The 12,841-nt window shown below is 44.3% G+C and overlaps 1 protein-coding gene across 1 annotated transcript in view; it reads left to right on the top strand.

Moving 5' to 3' along the window:
• Window positions 1–4,177: 4,177 nt before the first annotated feature.
• The window catches only part of LOC119413677 (citron Rho-interacting kinase-like), a 34,779-nt gene continuing 26,115 nt past the window's right edge, over window positions 4,178–12,841 (top strand). Inside the window, exon 1 of the mRNA XM_037680731.1 lies at window positions 4,178–4,481. The gene's annotated coding sequence lies outside the window, so the exon portion shown is untranslated. The remainder of the gene's footprint in view (window positions 4,482–12,841) is intronic.

Raw genomic sequence — 12,841 nt, 5'->3', positions numbered from 1 at the left:
CTGCACACCTGTAGAAGGAGGTGGGGACTGAGCTTCCCAAACCAGCTCGTCTCAGCCGCCTGAGGAAGTAGAGTCTCTGACGAGCTTTCTTGATCAGGCTGGTGGTGTTGTTGCCTCAGCTGAGGTTGTTGTTCAGGTGTACACTCAAGTACTTGTAGCTGGAGACCACTTCCACCACAAATCCCTATATTCGGGGGTAGGGTGTTTGTTCCTTGTGAAATCCATGACCATCTCCTTCGTCTTCTTCACATTAATGTGAAGGTTGTTCTTCCTGTACCAACTCTCCAGGTGTTCCACCTTCTGCCTGTAGCTGGACTCATTGTTGTTTGTGATGCATCCCACCACCGCTGTATCGTCAGTAAACTTTACAATATGACAGCCTGGATGGGTAGGTGTGCAGTCATACATGAGCAGAGTGAGCAGGAGAGGGCTCAACACACAGCCCTGAGGGGAGACAGTGCTGAGGGTTATGGTGGAGGAGGAGAAGTTGTGGATCTTCACAGACTGCGGTCTGTTTGTTAAGAAGTCCAGGACCCAGTTGCAAATGGAGGGACTTAGTCCTAGTGTGAGTAGTTTGTCCATCAGGGTCTGGAGAATCATGGTGTTGAAGGCAGATGTGAAGTCCACAAAGATCATACGGACGTAGGAGTCCTTCTGTTCCAGGTGGGTGAGAGCAGTGTGGACTACAGAAGAGATGGTGTCTTCTGTTGATCGATTCTCACAGTATGCATAATGGTGGGGGGTACTCGATGATGTTGATGTCGATGGTAGCTTTGATGTGGGTCATGACCAGTCTTTACAAGCATTGAGTGACTATCGGGGTGAGGGTTACTGGGCGATAGTCATTCAGACCAGTCACTGTAGAACTCTATGGGACTGGAATGATGGTGGCAGTCTTCAGGCAGGTGGGAACTGTTTCCAGGGTGAGTGAGGAGTTAAAGATGTTGGCCAGCACCTTGCAGAGCTGATGGGCACAGTCTTTCAGCACCTTCCCTGGGATGTTGTCTGGGCCAGTTGTTTCGTGAGGATTAATCCTCCTGAAAGTACTCCGTACTTTGGCTGAGGTCCCGCTGAAAAACTCATCTTCTGGTGTTGAGGTGAGTCTGGTGCTGGGTGGTCTGTTTGGGTCTTCAAAGCATGCAGAACTTGAACTAGAACTTGAACTAGAACTTGTTGAGAGCATTAGGCAGTGATGGGTCCCTAGGACATTGTGTACCCTTGCCATTATAGTTTGTTATGCACTTAATGCTCCTCCACATGCTCTGTGGGTCTTGTGAGGAGAAATGTCCCTGGATCCTCTGTGCACATGTGGCTTTGGGCCTTTTAATACCACCAGTCAGCTTTTTTTCTTGTCCTTCTCAGCTCCTGAGAGTTGCCAGACCTGAAGGCAGTGTCTCTGGCTTCCAGCAGGGTACGGACCTCTGCATTCAGCCAGGGTTTCTGGTTTGGGTAGCACTTCACAGTTCGGGTGATGGTCACATCATCAGCACACTTTCTAATGTATCCAAGGATAGAAGATGTGTATTCCTCCAGGTCTAGCTCCCCCTCATTCACATCAGCTTCTCTGAAGACCTGTCAATCTGCACATGCAAAACAGTCCTTCAGTACCGAGTCACTGTTCAAGGAGTCATGATCTGGCATAAGGCTAAACTCAGGGTGCAGACAGGACTTGGGAACTTGTGGATAAAATAAAGAATATTTATTATTAACAACAAAAATGGCTGATGTGGTAGCAAAACAGACGTAGGGAAGAGATCACGAGAGGAGCAGAAACAGAACATGACACCTAAATGGACAAACCACAAACCAATGAGAAGACGCAAAGACTCAGAATAAATAGGAACTCCAGTAATAGACAATGAAGAACACTTGGGATGATTGGGATAAGGGACAGGTATGCATGAGCTGGAAAACACAGGGATCACAAAACATCAACACACACCAATCTTCACAATTACATACATTGCATTGTTTCTTGAGTATAAATGGCACGTATCTAACGCTGCACCTGTAACTGTAACCAAGTGTTTTGAATGAGAAATCAGAATACTGTGGCCAACAAAAGTTGCTGTAAGAGTATGACAATCGCAAAGCAGCCAGAGATATTTACTAAAGAGAATATCATTACAAACCTTTAACAAAGCTATTTAAATCAAGACTGGAAAATGATTTTTACTATGTCATTTAATTGGATACAAACTATTTTTCTCCTAGATGTTTTGAAATAAAGGAAAGTTTTGAGATTGGTCTAAAATTTGAACGGACTGAAGACCAAGTTTTTTTAATCAGTACTACTGCATGTATGAGGTGGTGGAGGCAGTACTGTTAGTGGTGCTGATGCTATAAACTGAGATTAATGGTAAATGGCAAATTAACTGTACTTATATAGCGCCTTTCTATCTTATTTCAAGATACTCAAAGTGCTTTACACTACAATCTGTGTCCTCATTTACCTGTTCATACAGCACTCTGGTCTGGGAATCTCAGTCCTCACCTCCTTCTACAGGTGTGCAGTGGAGAGCATCCTGTGCTCCAGCATCAACGTGTGGCATGGAGGCTGCACAGCTGCAGAAAGAAAAGCTTTGCAGAGAGTGGTGAAGGCTGCACAGAAGTCTGTTGGAGTCAGCCTCCCCACCATCACAGACATCTACACCTCCAGATGCAGGAAGAGGGCCACCTGCATCATGAAGGACTCCACTCACCCAGCACACACATTTTTTCCCCCACTCCCCTCAGGCAGGAGGTTGAGGAGCATTAAGTGTAGAACCACTAGACTGAGGAACAGCTTCTACCCTGAGGCTGTTAGACTCATGAATCCCTAACCAGAATAATCACTGTGAAAAATCACATCATGTTGCTGCTGATCTGTTTCATGTTGCTGCTGATCTGTTTCAATGTTGATGTGTTCATGCGTGCTCATCTGCTTACAAAGACTCATGTTCATGTTTGTGCTGATGTTCGACGCAATTTTTTTAAAGCTATTAGTGCTTAGTGTATATTTAGTTGATGTTTTTCTTAGTGCATATCTTAGATGTTATCATTGTTTTTCTTTTACATTTTATTATTGAATGTAACTGAGACCCTGTGTACATAATTTCGCTCCACCACATGTACCACATGAGGTGTGAATGATAATAAAGAAACTCTGACTCTACTAGATCTCTACAAACCTAATCGAACAAATCATTCTAATGAGATTAATCAGTACTTTAACTCACATTCAAACATTGATGGGACACACATCAGAGGCTATGAGGGGTTCAGTGTCTTGCCCAGGGACACTTCGGCATTTGACTGCTGGTGGATTCGAACCCCCAACTCTCGCATTGGAAGACGACTCCTCTAACCACTCAGCCACAGCCTCCCACTTATTATTACATGTACATGATTACATGTTTATTATAAGTCAAGTCAACTTTATTTATAAAGCACATTTAAAACAGCAGCTGTTACCAAAGTGATGGCACTCTCGCTTCCATGTTGGCAAAATATTTGTAGAATTGACTGAGTTATAGTAATGTTTATATTTAAGGTTGAATAGGAATAGCTGTGGGTTGGACTGACTCCAAAAGTGTCTTGCCAGTGTACATTTAATGTTCACTTACACACACAAACAAACAGGCAATAACAAAATAGTCCCCCTTTATGGTTGAGGAGCAATTGTCATGCTTGTATTTGTCTTTCAGGAGTTGTGCTGCAGTGTTCTGGACAACAACTTTTGTTGTATTGTTCTTGAACACTGACCACCATCATGTGAGATAATCAATAACACAAACATTTGTTGGAGAAATTTATTATCTAACCTGTTTTGGAAATTTTGTTGAGTTCATCAGTTCAACAAAGTGTAACATAAAACAAAACTGAGACTCTTGAAGCTGTTTTGTTGTGTAGTGACTTGTAAAAGCAAAAGTTTCTGTTGCAAAATCCTTTTTTATTGTCGGTCATTAAAGCAAAATATTGCTGCCGAGTGTGAGTTTATTTAAACATAATGTGCTGCACAGTTTAAGTCTTGTCAGGAGTCAAAATGAACCCTGCCTTCTTTAGTCAGGCTGCATACATTAGTGTGATTAGCTGCTGCAGTATGGGGAGAGAAAAATGTTTTTGCTGGGGGAGTGGTAAGGGTGGTGGGCGACAGAAATGAGGGAGTGAGAGCTTATAGTATGTGGTCACTGTTCTGCTGCATTACGCTACAATGTCATTTCCATTCTGTCATCTTCTGCCTCCCTCATGCCTCCCTCTAAGCGGTAATCTTCACTTGCTCTCACTGCCTCACCGCTTTCCAAACCACCACAGCGCATCTCTCTCTCTCCCATCGGCTTTACTTGCACCCCAGTGAAGGATGACATCCCTGAATCTGATGAAGCAGCGAAGCTCTCATTCTGGCTGGAGGCTTCTGAGGGAGACCCCACACGAGCAGGCGCACTGGACGAGGAGCTGCCGTGTCTGAGGGGCTTCGTAGAAAACCTCTGAGAAGTCTTTGGGTAAGTGCCATTACTGCTTCTATCCAATGTAAGCAGAGGCTGTGAGAGCTCCCTCAGTGTGTCAGCACGGTGGAATTAATGCTTGATGCACATTTGTTTAAGGATGCAGGAAAGTGAGGTGGGACTGAGCTCCTGCAGCAGCTGCATCTCATCTGTCAGTGCTGAGCACTATTCTTGGTCACGACTCTGAAATGCTGTGTCTCTGTTTGCCTTTCTCTCCTCACTGCTGCGCTCACCGAAGCACACACTCATACAGATGGCCATCGCTACCGTGAGCGAGCCATCCATTATTTGTAAATGATCTTCAGTGAGGGGCCGCACCAAGCTTTCATTTCTCCCCACAAGTCTGTTTAACATTGACCAGACTGAAGAAGTCCTGAGTGAAAGTTTATCTGAATGCCTCACAGAGAGGATCTCTGCTGACTCTGAACCTCCACCTGGTCAGGAGCTGAAGAAGTTGAGGTGGAGATTCACGGCAGAAACTACTAAAATCCCAAAGTCAGCGAGGAAAAAGAATAACCAGGTAAAGAATGTGGTTTAAAAAGTATCACTATGGTAACAGCAAGCAAAGGAGGGGAGAGGTGAGCGAAGCTCCCTGTTTGGGTTTCTGGCATCTGTTCAGCTGGATTTATAGAAGTGACAGGACTTTTCCAGGTAAATTAATAAATTGAGTTCAGTTTATTTATAAAGCGCCAAGTCACAACAGAAGTTGTCTCAGGGCACTGTATGTTCACATACATAAAAAGTCAATTAATAATGTTATTTATTTATAAAGGCATTGCATTCCTTGAATAATGCACATTGCCTTCAACCTTTCATGCCAGACTTTCAGACTAGGATCATCTTATGGTCAAATCCAGAAAATGACATTTTGCACAATCTCATGTAATCTGGTGACATCTCCAGAGACCTCGCATGCTCTGTTAGCACTTGGAGCATGTGTTGCGAATGAACGTCAGCTGCTATCACTTCAGTGTTTGTGTCAACATCTGTTAAATTAACTGTTACAGATGTTTTAATGTTTGCTAAGATTGATTATCTGTGGCCATCTTGAATTGGGTCAAGTCCAGAACTTATTTATGTGTAAATACTCAGCCGATAATGACTTTTTAAAAGCTTTATTGAAACTCCAGTAGTTCATAATTTATGCTGACAACAAACACAAACGCATAGGTTCAACCTTACCCGTTAATGCCAACATTTCAAGAATACATTTTTACACAAAGATATTGTGCAATGTGTTGTGTGTTGTGTCAGAGTATGTGTTGAGGACGATGACAAACTACTACAACACGTTCTGTAAAAATGGTCAAATTATAGACAATTGGTAGTTTTTTAAAGATCAGTGGGCTGTAGTGGCTGTCTTGAATTGGGTTGAGTTCAAAAGTTCATCAGCTGCAGATGCCAGCTTATTGATTACAGTATTTTCTGAAGTTTTACATCATATTTGTTCAATAAGTCATGAGATATTTGCTAACACTAGAGACAAACAAATGCTCACACACAGGCAAAGCTAAATCTGCAGTAGGTGATTAGAATGATTTATGTTAAAAGGGTTAAAATTATATCAGGATCTGTTTGTTTACTCTGCCTCACGGATGCTGTTCAGGATAGCAATGAGAAGAAGGAAAACACCTGAGCCAAGTCTGACAGGCAGCCGAGCTTTGTGCCAAGGCAGATGTGTCAGTTCTTCTGTGAGCGGTGATGAGACACATCTCCACTGCTGCATAGTGTCATTTTCCCAAAAGGCTTCTTTGGAAGCCCACGCTGATCCGCTACCATCAGGGTTTGAGATATAACTGGCTGGATTTTTGAAGAGCTTTTCCAAGAGCTCAGCATACCTCTTTAGATAGTGATGATATTCACTCAACTCAACTGCTACAGATGAAGAATACTTCAGTGGCAGAGTGCTGAAGTGCCACTGGGAGCACTGCTGGGCCCAGGGAAACATGGAAATGTTTGCTGTGCCAACTTGTTATGTAGGACACATTCAGCCTAACAGGTGGATAATTCAGGAGGAATAACAAACAATTAGCAATTAAAGACTAATTGGTGCTTTAGCTGAGTAGGATGTTTAAAGTAAAGTTACCTCTGTCTGACCAGTAATGGCCCCTTTGAAGGTGCAACAACCAGTGGCACTAAGTGTCACGCAGGCTGAGTTAACAACACTCATTAGAGATGTTTGCAGGAAACCATTGTGCTTGAGCTGTTCAGGATTTAAATTTGTTCTTACAAATCTGTTTCAGGTGATCTGACTGCATGTGGTCAGCTCTGCACCTCTGTCCCAAAACATTTAGTATTATATGTCATGTGACCAGTGTTGTGTGCAGATACACACATAGTGTCAACCCAAACCTTCAAGGGGCCGTAAGCAAAATTTAGTTTGGGGTCCACTATTTCTGCTAATAATGTGGATTACTGCAATCAACAGTCAGATGATCAGATCATTCACTCACCTGACATAAACTCATTGCAACTCTGACAGCCCTGTATACATTATCCTATATGTGTATACTTAAAGTTACAAAAGAAAAAATGAAACACCATTATGCAATGTATTTTACAGCAAAAGTGTCATCTGGTTTAATATCTTTGATTTCAAAGAACTGCAACAGTAATGTTCAAAATGATTTGTAGTGCAAGATCAACAATAAACAACAAATAAAATAACTTAAAAGCATAAAAATAACAAATTGTGCAAAAACAGACTAAATAAAATAAAATAAAAAATATCAAGGAAATACTGGGGAATCCCTTGTTCTGCTGGGGGACTTCAATGCTCACGTTGGCAATGACAGTGAGACCTGGAGGGGTGTGGTTGGGAGGCCCTCCTGATCTGAACCCGAGTGGTGTTCTGTTGTTGGACTTCTGTGCTCGTCATGGTTTGCATAAGGGTGTCCATATGTGCTCTTGGCACCAGGACACCCTAGGCCACAGTTCAATGATCAACTTTGTCGTTGTCTCATCTGATCTGCGGCCGCATGTCTTGGACACTCGGGTGAAGAGAGGGGTGGAGCTGTCCACTGATCACTACCTGGTGGTGAGTTGGCTCCAATGGTGGGGGAGGATGCCTGTCAGACCCGGCAGGCCCAAACGTATTGTGAGGGTTTGCTGGGAAGGTCTGGCAGAGCCTCCTGTGAGACGGAGTTTTAACTCCCACCTCCGGGAGAACTTCAAACATGTTTCGGGGGAGGTGGGGGACATTGAGTCCGAGTGGGCCATGTTCCATGCCTCTGTTGTTGAGGCGGCTTACAGGAGCTGCGGCCGCAAGATTATCGGTGCCTGTCGCAGTGGCAACCCTCGAACTGGGTGGTGGACACCGGCAGTGAGGGATGCTGTCAGGCTGAAGAAGGAGTCCTATCGGGCCTTTTTGGCCTGTGGGACCCTGGAAGCAGCTGATGGGTACCGGCAGTCCAAGCGACATGCAGCTCAGGTGGTCGCTGAGGCAAAAACTAGAGCATGGGAGGAGTTCGGAGAGGCCATGGAGAATGACTTCCGCACGGCTTCGAGGTGATTCTGGTCCACCATCCGGCATCTCAGGGAGCGAAAGCGGTATACCACCAACACTGTTTATAGTAGGGGTGGTGTGCTGCTGACCTCAACTCGGGATGTCGTGGGTCGGTGGGCAGAATACTTTGAAGACCTCCTCGATCCCACCGACACATCTTCCATTGAGGAAGCGGAGCCTGGGGACTCTGGGTCGGGCCCTCCAATCTCTGGTGCTGAGGTCACGGAGGTAGTTAAAAAGCTCCTCGGTAGCAGGGCCCCAGGGGTGGATCAGATTCGCCCGGAGTTCCTTAAGGCTCTGGATGTTGTAGGGTTGTGTTGGCTTACGTGACTCTGCAATATTGCGTGGACATCGGGGGAAGATCCCCTGAATTGGCAAGATTGCCCTTTGTCAACGATTTTGTTCATAGCTTTTATGGACAGAATTTCTAGGTGGAGCCAAGGTGTTGAGGGAATCCATTTTGGTGGCCTTAGGATTGCGTCTCTGATTTTGGAGATGATGTGGTCCTATTGGCTTCATCAGATCGTGATCTACAGCTTTCGCTGGTGTGGTTCGCAGCCGAGTGCGACGCGGCCAGGATGAGGATCAGTTCCTCCAAATCCGAGGCCATGGTCTTGAGTCGGAAAAGGGTAGAGTGCCCTTTCCGGGTCAGGGAGGAGGTCCTGCCACAAGTGGAGGAGTTGAAGTATCTTGGGGTCTTGTTCACGAATGAGGGAAAAATGGAACATGAGATCGATAGGCGGATAGGTGCAGCATCTGCGGTGAAGCGGGTGCTGTACAGGTCTGTCATGGTGAAGAGAGAGCTGAGTCAAAAGGCAAAGCTCTCAATTTACTGATCAATCTACGCTCCTACCCTCATCTATCATCAATCATAGCTTTGGGTTGTGACCGAAAGAACGAGATCTCGGATAAAAGCGACTGAAATGAGTTTTCTCCGCAGGGTGTCTGGGCTCTCCCTTAAAGATAGGGTGAGAAGCTCGATCAAACGGGAGGGACTCAGAGTAGAACTGCTGCTTCTCCACATCGAGAGGAGTCAGTTGAAGTGGCTCAGGCATCTGTTTAGGATGCCTCCTGGACGCCTCCCTGGTGAGGTGTTCCGGACACGTCCCACCGGAAGGAGACCCAGAGGAAGACCCAGGACACGCTGGAGGGACTATGTTTCTCAGCTGGCCTGGGAATGCCTTGGGATTCCCCTGGAGGAGCTGGACCAAGTGGCGGGGGGGAGGGGGGAAGGGGGGCCCCCCCTACTTAGGCTCCCCCCCCCCCCCCCCCCCCGAGACCCGACCCCGGATAAGCAGAAGAAAATGGATGGATGGATCAAAATACTTAAATAATGTAAATGAGCAATTACTTGAAACCACGTAAAATGGTTTAAGAAATTCAAAGTTGAATAATTAGTTCTTAAAACTATGTAAATGTATGTAATAATTTGAAAAAGCTGAACTTAAAATATTAAACAACCTTACCCAAACATTTGACCTGTTTGTTACTTCTTCCTCAATACTTCACAAACTTCCTAAAACCTGTGCTTCCACTTAGGGGGCCCCCTAGTGGCCCTGGGGCCCTAAGTAGCCGCTTAGTTTGCTTCTGCCTTGGACCTGTCCTGCACACACATCCACATAACAGAAAGCTGTTAGATGTGACAAAGCAGGTCTGCGGATGTTTCTGTAAAAGTATCCCATTCAGAGCTCTGGCCTAAATATAATACGCGTACTAACCGGTACGTCTTTATACTTTGTAGTTCAAATTGTGGGTTCAAGCACATAAGGACACCCGAAGTAAAACAATAGTTAAATCTGTCATGTCAGATTACTCGATGTGGCAACGCTGCAGAAAGGAGCAGCTGAACAACAAACAACGACACACAATGATTTGTGACTTCACATAACTCACCTCGGTGTCAAAGACTGAAGATGTTCACCTGTAAAATCACTGACAGGCATCAGTTCCTGCACGTTTGTTGTGATTTAGTATCAGCTCTGTGAATAAAATGTAACAATAATGCTGCTCAGACTGTTGTCCTCTGATTGAGAGAGGGTCCAAAAACAATCAGAACAAACAAGAAACCAAAGAAAAACTTCTTCATATGATGTCCTGTCATCCACATTGATCATCAAAATCCTGACAAAACTAACAATTATTATTACTGAGAAGGATTCTGATAAATAGTTCATTAAATCTTCCAAATGAGAAAAAACACAATAAAACAATGTATCTAGAACAATTCAAAGGATTGCTTTACATTTACTGTTAGTCTTCTTGCAGCTAAACAGATTTTTTTTTTTTTTACCAGATACAGTATGTATACTCTGCTGCTTGCCTGAGTCCCGTCAGTCCATTGATCCTTGGCTGAGGCCGTGTTGTGTTCAGTCTAACAAACCTATGAGCCTAAAAGAGGTCCTGATCACCTCCATACCTGGGAAAACACTTTCAATATACTTTAAGGAAGTCTACAGCTGTATTTGGCATTATCACAATGGAACTCCTCACATGATGGATTTAAACAAACTCTTAGAGCCAGGTTACTGTAGCTGTTGTAGAAAACTGAGTCACTCAGGCTTTTTTGCATTTCTCTGCATGTTGGTAGTTTGTTGTTGTCATGACAATAGGCATAAAATGTCTCTTATTATTAGAAGAGGGTCCGAAAGATCACATTAGAGGGGAGGAGATGGAAAAAGAACAGTGAGTTCATTTTTAAAGAGGAATTTGTGCCACAACAGAGTTTCAACACGTCTGTGATTCACTTCTGCCCACAGCTCATGCAATAGCACGGGTCCATGATCACCCAGACTGAATGTAGAGCAACACCATGACAAGGATGCAACCTCTCTCCACTCTCCTCCTCTTCAAGAACTCTGACTCACACAGCACACATTATTCAACCCACAACAAAAGCTCCTTGACTGAGTTCGAACCCAGAGTTCTTCCTGAAGCGTTACTGCTATTGTTGCTCTAACGAACAAGCCATGAAATATTTCTGATTGCACTGTTTGCACAGATTGTAAAACCATGCTAGATTGTTGGATCATTTTCTGTATTTATGTGATTTTAGTTTATTTGAAGAGAATGGAGTATTTTCCAGTATTGGTGATGAGCCTGATCAATGACACTGTCTTTCCAGTGGTTGTAATGAGATTTTTAAAGCACAGTTATTAGTAACTGCTTTCAAGGAGTTGATTACCACAGCGCATGAGCACAGCTGCAAAGTCTCTTAGCTCAGCTCGTAATGAGCAGTCAGCTAGCACTTGAGTCTGGGAGGAACATGGCAAAATCTGTGTGCCATCTGGTGCCTCACGCTCAAGTGGCACCCCATAACTACCAACTTTACCCATGAAAGCTGCTGAAGAAGTTCTCACCATTGTCAAAATTAAACAACACATAATCATGGAGCAATTTGTTACTGAGAGCTGCAAGCAGATATAAAGTTGGGCTTAATTTTATTTACATATTTTTAAATTAACCTTTATTTAACCAGGCAAAACTCTAAATTGTCCCTAGGTGTGAGTGAGAAAGTGAATGGATGTTTGTCTCTATGTGGCCCTGTGATGGACTTGCGACCTGTTCAGGGTGTACCCTGCCCCTCGCACAGTGATTGCTGGACATGGGCACCGGTGTACCCGTGACCCAAAATGGAAGAAGTGAGTAAAAGATAATGGATGGATGGATGAAGTAACCAGGCAAATCCCAGTGAAATCATAGCTCTCTTTTTGAGGGAGACCTGACCCTGAAGGCTGTCTAACATGTACTGTATATTATTGTACTGTGGGAGGAAACCGGAGTACCTGGAGAAAACCCATGTAAACATCAGGGGAACATACAAACTCCACACAGAAAGACCCCAGGTCCAAACCAGGGATTGGGTCCAGGACCATACCATACTATACCATACCAATTTATTTATAAAGCACTTTAAACAGTGACAAAGCACACCAAAGTGCTGTACAGGGACAAACAGAACAAGCACATAGCAACAGATTACATAACAGGACACCAAAAAGTAGAAACCGACAAAAACAATAATGGATAACAACAACAACTGCAACATGACCAACACAGTGTGATGCACACAGACTCAGCACAGATCACACAGTGCAGAAAGCCAGGGAATAAAAGTGTGTTTTTAAGCGAGATTTAAAAACTGTGAGGGAGGGGGCCTGTCTAACCAGCAGAGGTAACTCATTCCAAAGTCTTGGGCCTGCTACAGAGAAGGCCCTGTCACCTCTGCGCTTGAGACAGGTTCCTGGGACTGTTAGGAGCAACTGGTCCGCTGATCTGAGAGAACGTGGTGGGACATACGGCTGGAGCAGATCAGTAAGATAGGAGGGGGCAGAGCTGTTTAGTGATTTATAGACGTACAAGAGTATTTTGAATTTGATTCAAAGGTGAACCGGAAGCCAGTGTAGGGAGGCCAAAACAGGTGTAATGTGCTCTCTTTTGCTTGTGCTGGTCAAAAACTGGGCTGCTGCATTTTGGACCAGTTGGAGTCTAGCTATGGAGGTCTGACTGATACCAAAAAGGAGTGAGTTGCAATAGTCAAGCCTGGATGTAATGAATGCATGAATTACTGTCTCCAGGTCATTTTTGGACAATATGGGCTTCAGCTTAGACAGTCGCCTCAGCTGGAAAAAGCAGGATTTAACAATCATATTTACATGATTGTTGAGTTTCAGAGAAGGGTCAAGTATCACTCATACATTAGTGACTCTTTGTTTCACTAACGGTGACAGAACGGATAGGTCGATGCAGTGGTTGGTGATTGTGTCATTAGGAGGAAAGAGCATAACTTCAGATTTCTTCTCGTTGAAACTCAAGAAATTTAAAGCCATCCAATCTCTGATGTCAGCCAGGCAGT

The sequence above is a fragment of the Nematolebias whitei genome, chromosome 8 (assembly GCF_014905685.2).
Source record: "Nematolebias whitei isolate Nwh7 chromosome 8, NemWhi1, whole genome shotgun sequence".
NCBI classification, from domain to species: Eukaryota; Metazoa; Chordata; class Actinopteri; order Cyprinodontiformes; family Rivulidae; genus Nematolebias; species Nematolebias whitei.
This window is presented reverse-complemented; position numbering and strand designations above follow the sequence as displayed.